The following is an 8637-nucleotide window of genomic DNA, read 5'->3' as shown; positions in this document are numbered from 1 at the left end:
ATCAATGTCTTACAACGAAACGTACAAAATTCTTAAGGGGTTAGACAGGCTAGATGCAGGAAGATTGTTCCCGATGTTGGGGAACAACAGTTGGGGAACAACATCGTCCGGTGGGCGGCGCGACTTTCGTCAGCAGCGGCCTCTGCAGTCTGTCTGCGTTTTTATTATTTTATGTCTATGTTTTTATGTAGTTTTAGGTATGTGTGTGTGGGGGGGGTGGGGTATGTGTGTGGGGGGGTGGGGGTGGTGTGGGGGGGTGGGGGTGGTGTGGGGGGGGGGGGGTGGGGTGGTGTGGGGGGGTGGGGGTGGTGTGGGGGGGGGGGGGGTATGTGTGTGGGGGGGGGGGGGTATGTGTGTGGGGGGGGGTATGTGTGGGGGGGGTGGGGTATGTGTGTGGGGGGGGGGGGGGTATGTGTGTGGGGGGGGTGGGGGTATGTGTGTGGGGGGGGGGGGGGTATGGGGGTGGGGGGGGGGGTATGTGTGTGGGGGGGTGGGGGTGTGTGTGTGGGGGGGTGGGGGTATGCGTGTGGGGGTGTGGGGGTATGTGTGTGGGGGTGGTGTGTGGGGGGGGGGTGGGGGTGGTGTGGGGGGGGGGTGGGGGTATGTGTGTGGGGGGGTGGGGGTGGGGTATGTGTGGGGGTGGTGTGGGGGGGGGTGGGGTATGTGTGGGGGGGGGGTGGGGGGTAACTTTTAAATCTCCCCCTGCACGGGAGACCCGACCTTTTCTTTGCCGGGTCTCCGTTGTCGTTGGGGCTGCAATGAGGAGCGGCCTCCAACAGGAAGACCGGGAGCTGTGGTGCCGACTACTCACCTCACCGTCGCGGAGCTGGCCGAGTCCAGAGCGGGTGGAGCTGTGGTGGACGCTGCTGTGGCCCGACCCCCGGAGATTCGGAGGCTGCAACTGCGGGTTTGGCGGGCAGTGACACCGGGAGCCCGCGGGTGCCTGGAGGGAGACCGCTTTTCAGGGCTCCCGCAACGGCGACTTCTCCCGCCCGAGTTGCGGGGTTGAAGAGCTCCTGGAGCGGGGCCTACATCACCGCCCCGCGCGGCTTGGAATGGCCGCGGGTCTCTGCGAGCGCACGCCGGGGGCTCTTACACCAAGACCCGGTGCGCGGCCTTGCATCACCCGGCGTGGCTTTAATGGCCGCGGGACAATTCGCCATCGCCAGCCGGGGGCTTTGACTTTGACTCTGACATGGGGGGGAGAGTGCAGTGGAGAGATAAGTTTTTTTGGCCTTCCATCACAGCGATGTGATGGATGTTTATGTAAATTATGTTGTGTCTTGGGTCTATTTGTTTGTAATGTATGGCTGCAGAAACGTCATTTCGTTTGGACCTCAAGGGGTCCAAATGACAATAAATTGAATTGTATTGTATTGGAAGTCCTGAACAAGGAGTCACAGTTTAAGGATAAGGGGGAAATCATTTAGGACTGAGATGAGAAAAACATTTTTCACACAGAGAGTGGTGAATCTCTGGAATTCTCTGCCACAGAAGGTGGTTGAGGCCAGTTCATTGGCTATATTTAAGAGGGAGTTAGATGTGGCCCTTGTAGCTAAAGGGATCAGGGGGTATGGAGAGAAAGCAGGTACAGGATACTGAGTTGGATGATCAGCCATGATCATATTGAATGTCGCTGCAGGCTCGACGGGCCGAATGGCCTACTCCTGCACCTACATTCTATGTTTCTATGTTTCTATGCTGCAATCACAACTTGGGGACCGCAGCAATCCACGCAATCACTCCACCAGCGCAACTATTAGTAAACAACATGACGGGGACTCTTTATAATTATTATTTTGCTGTACAAAAGCTTTCATTCTCTCATTCAGAGCTGGAGATAATGATGAGGCATTCTGAAATAGTAATTTATCTAACAAATATATCCGTTTTAATGGAATATTTTTTAAGTTTGCCATAAAATGCCATAAAGTACATTTCAAAATCACAGTGTTGGTGATAAACGTTTCATACATTTATGCGATATCTCTAAACCACCAGGTGGCATCACATTTAAATGGCTGGTTAGGGCGATGTTTCTGCCATCGAGCACATTAGTCCTTGCACGGGATATCACTGAATAAATGATAGGTGGCCTTGTCCTCACTCCGGCATTCATCTTGTTTTTCCCCATATTTTTATTTCAACTGTACAGTGAACATAATTGAAGTATATAGTTAGAAATCACATCCTTCTAGTTACCATAAATTATGCACCAAATATCAAGGTCTTCTTCAGTTTAGTTTATTGTCACGTGTACCGAGGTACAGTGAAAAGCTTTTTGTTGCGTGCTAACCAGTCAGCAGAGTGACAATATATGATTGCAATGGATCCCTTTACAGCTCACGGAACTGGGTCTCTGCGCATCCCTCTGCAATTGTTCCTCGACTTCCTCATCCACAGACCACAGTCTGTTCGAATTGGCAGAAAAGTTTGCGGATGACACAAAGCTGGGTGGCAGTGTGAACTGTGAAGAGGATGTTAGGAGGTTGCAGGGTGACCTGGACAGGTTGAGTGTGTGGGCAGATGCGTGGCAGATGCAGTATAATATAGATAAATGTGAGGTTTTCCACTTTGGTGGCAAAAACAAGGGGGCTGATTATTATCTTAATGGGGTTAGGTTAGGTAAGGGGGAGGTACAGCGAGACCTGGGTGTCTTTGTACACCGGTCATTGAAAGTTGGCATGCAGGTACAGCAGGCAGTGAAGAAAGCTAATGGAATGTTGGCCTTCATAACAAGATGATTTCAGTATAGAAGTAGAGAGGTTCTTCTGCAGTTGTATAGGGCTCTGGTAAGACCACATCTGGAGTATTGTGTACAGTTTTGGTCTCCTAATTTGGGAAAGGACATCCTTGTGATTGAGGCAGTGCAGCGTAGGTTCACGAGATTGATCCCTGGGATGGCGGGACTGTCATATGAGGAAAGATTGAAAAGACTAGGCTTGTATTCACTGAAGTTTAGAAGGATGAGGGGACACCTTATAGAAACATATCAAATTATATAAAGACTGGACAAGCTAGATGCAGGAAAAATGTTCCCAATGTTGGGCGAGTCCAGAACCAGGGGCCTCAGTCTTAGAATAAAGGGGAGGCCATTTAAGACTGAGGTGAGGGTAATTGATTGGGGACGATCAGCCAGGATCACAATGAATGGCGGTGCTGGCTATGAGGGCCGAATGGCCTCCTCCTGCACCTATTTTCTATGTTTCTATGAAATAATTCTTCCTCATTAACAATCAGTGTGGGAGCACTTCAAAGCTGCATGCTCAGCTCCCTGCTCTACTCTATACTCATGACTGTGTAGCCAGACATAGTGCGAACTCCATCATCAAGTTCGCCGACGACACCACCATTGTTGGACGAATTACAGATGGTGATGAGTCAGAGTATAGAAGTGAGATTGACCGACTGACCAAATGGTGCCAGCACAACAACCTGGCTCTTAATATCTGTAAAACCAGTAACATTTTGGACTTTGGAAGAGGAAGGATGAGGACCCACAATCCTGTTTATTAATGGGATGATGGTGGAGAGAGTCAAAAAGTTCAAATTCCTGGGTATGCATATTTCTGAAGATCTTTACTGGACCCAGCCCACTGATGCAATTATAAATAAAACACGCCAGCGCCTCTACTTCCTGCGAAGATTACAGAGATTTGTCAAAGAGGATTCTCTTGAACTTCTACAGGTATACAGTAGAAAGCATATTAATTGGTTGCATCATGGCCTGGTTCGGCAACTTGAATGCCCAGGAGCGGAAAAGACTGCAACAAGTTGTGAACACTGCCCAGTCCATCACCGGCACTGACCTCCCTACCATCAAAGGGATTTATCAGAGTCGCTGCCTCAAAAAGGCAGCCAGCATCGTCAGAGACCCACACCACACTGGCCACACACTCATTTCACCACTGCCATCGGGAAGAAGGTACAGAAGCCTGAAAACTAATATCCAAGTTCAGGAACAGTTTCTTCCCTACAGCCATCAGGCTATTAAACACTACAACCTCAAATAAGCTCTGAACTACAATAGACTATTATTTTAATAATTATTATTGCACTTTTATTGTTTGTTTTGTGTGTGTACGTGTATATATATATGTGTGTGTGTACGTGTGTGTGTATATATATATATATATATATATATATATATATATATATGTGTGTGTGTGTGTTTACTTGTGAGTATGTGTACACATACACACATTGAACTTTTCTCGCTCGTTTATTATATTGTTTACAGTGTATTATGTTTACATATTGTGTTGTGCTGCAGCAAGTAAGAATGTCATTATTCTATCTGGAACACAAGACAATAAAACACTCTTGACTCTTGACTCTTGAATAGATACCTGACCACAGTCACCAAACCTCATTCCCAGAAAGTATGTGACATGATGACCTGATCAATATTCCCTTAGTTTGACCTGATGACCTGATCGATATATTCCCTTAGTTTTCTCCAGCTTCCCATCTCACCTTTACTACTGCAGAGATGAGACTTTGGCGATCAACATAGAACAGCACAACACAGGAACAGGTCCTAGAGCCCATAATGTTTGTGCTGAACACAATGTTGTTAAACTGATCTCATCTGTTGATCACAATGAATGGCGTGTGCCTATTCAAAAGCTTCTTATACGGCACAATCATATCTGCCTCCACCACCACCCCTGGCAGTGCATTCCAGGTCACCACCACCCACAGTGTGAAAACTTGCCTCGCACATCTTTATCTATCTATATCTTATAACTTGTATATTTCTAAAACTCTTATCTTGTTTATTAGTGAATCTGTCTGCGTGTGTTTCATGCCCTGAATTACGCCAAAACGGTACAATTTTTGGACCACCTTACTCACCATTGTCCTGCGGTATAGTGTATCAAAGTTTCGTTCAGATTGATGTTATATTTTACAAGTTATTCCCATTTTTAACTTTACAAAATCTCACTTTGAGAAAAATTTCTTCCATCTGCACACCGGCAGTTAGTTATGACGTCACAATGGGATCCAAATGGTTGCAATCACAGAACACCGAGTCCTTCCAGCAAGTTTTTAAAGTTTGAAATCAGGGAGGCTGAAGAGGAGGGGGAGGGAGCGCTGGGGGATAAGCGGAAGTGAGCCGCCCCTGCGCAGTTGGGGCCTATGGGTGAGTGGTGGAATATTGCATTGGGGGAACGGGTTGCGTTGGGGGACCAGACCTCCCATGTGACGGCCAGTTCATTGGCTATATTTAAGAGGGAGTTAGATGTGGCCCATGTGGCTAAAGGGATCAGGGGGTATGGAGAGAAGGCAGGTACAGGATGATCAGTCATGGTCATATTGAATGGCGGTACAGGCTCAAAGGGCCGAATGGCCTACTCCTGCACCTATTTTCTATGTTTCTATGTGACAGGGACCCAACGGGTCCCACTTGGTCTAGTATATAACTAAAACTCTTATTTTGTATGTATATATATTTGTTTGTATCTATATATATTTATATTTTCCCGAAATACAGCAAAATCGGTACACGATACCGCAACAATTTTAGGCCCACCTTACTCCCCATTCACCTGGGGTGTGTAGTAGCAAGTTTTGTTTGATTTAACAAAGTAATTCCCTTTAACAACTTTCATGTATCTTTCTACCCCCCGGGCCCGCTGTGCTCTCACTTGCCAACCCTGTCAGCCACGCCTGCTCAGTTGGTGGAGGGTTGCCGTGCCCGGTATCTGTGAATGCATAGTTGGGGGAGTGTTGCCGGGCCCGCCGCCATTTTCAGATCGCCATTTTGGTGTCACGACGGGGATCTCTGGCGTCACAACGGGGACCCGTCAGCCGTGCCTGCGCAGTTGAGGGAGGGTTGCCGGGCCCGCTATCTGTACATGCACAGTTGGGGGAGGGTTGCCGGGCCCGCTATCTGCCCATGCACAGTTGGGGGAGGGTTGCCGGTATCCGCACGTGCGCAGTGTCTACTTGACCGGTGTCAGAACGGGCACCAAACGGGTCCACGGGTCATCACAACAGGACCGCAAATGCGCAGTTGGGGGAGGGATGCCGGGCCTGCCGCCATTTTCAGATCGCCATTTTGACTGGCGTCACAACGCCATGGGCGGAAATCTCGGGGGGGGGGGGGGGGCGGGGGTCATATCCTTTGAGAAGTGGGGGACAATCCCCCCCATGTTTTGTAATCCAGATTTTGAAATTTGGTGTAAGAAAATCTATTAAAATCTCCACTTTCCGCGTGACAGTGGGTGTGTCACTGTTAAGCGCTTGTTAAATGTCACTATTAACATCGTATTAACACGATGTGTCACTAATTGTGTTTTGACATTCAAGTATTACTGAAGGTATTCACAGAAAATTTCTTAAAGCTGTCTGATGCGGGTACAATTACCATTTGAACTAATTGGATGTATTGGTGGATGGGAAAGATTTAAACGGGTATTGGATTTAAACGGGTCAGGACATTAAGGGACCAGGTCGAACGGGTTTCCTGGCTGGCTTGCAGGTAAGCCATAGAAACATAGAAAATAGGTGCAGGAGGCCATTCGGCCCTTCTAGCCAGCACTGATCGGCTCCAATCAATAACCCGTGCCTGCCTTCTCCCCATATCCCTCGATTCCACCAGCCCCTAGAGCTCTATCTAACTTAAATCCATCCAGTGATTTGGTCTCCACTGCCCTCTGTGGCAGGGAATTCCACAATTTCACAAATCTCTGGCTGAAATTTTTTTTTCTCACCTCAGTCCTATATGGCCTCCCCTTTATTCTAAAACTGTGGCCCCTGGTTCTGGACTCACCCGGCATTGGGAACATTTTTCCTACATTTAGCCTGTCCAGTCCTTTTATAATTGTATGTTTCTATAAGATCCCCCTCATCCTTCTAAACTCCAGTGAATACAAGCCTAGTCTTTTCAATCTTTCCTCATATGACAGTCCCGCCATCCCAGGGATCAATCTCGTGAACCTACGCTGCACAGCCTCAATCACAAGGATGTCCTTCCTCAAATTAGGAGACCAAAACTGTACACAATACTCCAGATGTGGTTTTACCAGACTGCCAGGGCATTCCTGTTTGTGTACTTTGGGAAGGAGATAGATGTGAGCAGTGGCGAGCTGGGGAATGATAAAGTTGGTGACTGGAGGGAAGGTAGACAGAAGTGATGAAATGAGTAACGGTCTGGGAGATGATGTTCGATTGTGGGGTCATGGTCACTCCATTATTTCTGAATGCATCATCAGAATTGGTCATCCCCTTTGATGCAAGCAGGATCATTGTTAAGACATTTTGCTTTCTCTTCAATCTTTTCCACTTCTTCCTTAAAGCAAGGACAGCAATCTGTCATGTTCTTCTTTTTCCCTTGCTGCTCCTTCCCCTGCCAGCCCACAAACCCAGTGCAATAATCATTGTGATACCATGGGCAATGCCACTCCATTATTGACATGGGAGAAATTGCAATAAAATGTCAACACCTTGCTCATCATTTGAACATCAAGGTGGGGTCTCTGGTACACTACTACACTGTAACCTAACTCTAACCCTGACACTACTACACTGTAATCTAACCTTAATCCTGCTGCACTGTAACTCAGCACAGATTTTCACATGCATTTTGGCAAATTCAAAAGTAAGATGCTGAAAATCTGAAATAAAAGCAGAAGATGCTGGGAGTACTTGACAGATCAGGCAGCACATTTATAGCGAGTCAGTCAGTGTTAACACTTGAGGTCGTGGGTCTTTCACCAAAACTGGAAGTTCGCAATCAAATACATTTTAAGTTGCAGGCAAGTGTGTGGAGTGTTGACGAGTCTGAGATTTAGTGGAAGCTAAGAGAGATGTAGTAGATGTTGGTGTCACCTGTCAAAGATCAGTGGATTGATATTCACAACTAATTTGTCTAGAGGAGATATAAATTGAATATATCTGTTCCAGTGACAACACCGACCACATCATTGATTCTAAGATGTCTTCCTTTTCCTTAACTGTAGCTTGGCTCCACCATGAAGCAGTCTGCATGTTCAATAGATCATCCTGCATGGTCTCAGAATGAGAAAAGAAGAGAGTCTCTACATAGGGGAGAGATGGAGGAAAGCATCCACCTAACAGGAAAATGTTCGTGGAGTCATTTGGAAATGTGACGTTTTCAATTCTGGCTGCCAGCAAGAAAATATATTTGTTAAATCCTGGAGAGTTAGCAGTCAATACATAAAACACAGTGACACGACTGGAAAATAAATGTTGTTTGCAAATTGCACTCGAGCATCACATCAATCCTGTCATAAATTTACAACATGTTTTGGAATATGTTGACCAGATCAGGAAAATTATGCTGAAAATTAGATTTAACCAACACTGAAAACAGTAATCTCATTAGATTTACTTACTGGAAGTATATTAGCACCAAGTGTACTGTTCTCAATTGTAGTCAAAGTGAAGGGAAAGTTTTGATGACTTTACAGCTATGTCATGGTGCATAGATCATATTATATTTTTTACAAACTGAATTTACTCTGAATTTAAAAAATGAATTACCAATGTAGTATTTCTAAGGTAGAATATGGATCCAACTTACTATTTTCTATGAGGTTCATGAATCTTACTTTAAAATACTTAAAGTCTATTTATGAGAAGACATATTATTCAGTAATTTGATCTTGC

This window comes from Amblyraja radiata, chromosome 23, assembly GCF_010909765.2.
Source record: "Amblyraja radiata isolate CabotCenter1 chromosome 23, sAmbRad1.1.pri, whole genome shotgun sequence".
Lineage (NCBI taxonomy): Eukaryota > Metazoa > Chordata > Chondrichthyes > Rajiformes > Rajidae > Amblyraja > Amblyraja radiata.
This window is presented reverse-complemented; position numbering follows the sequence as displayed.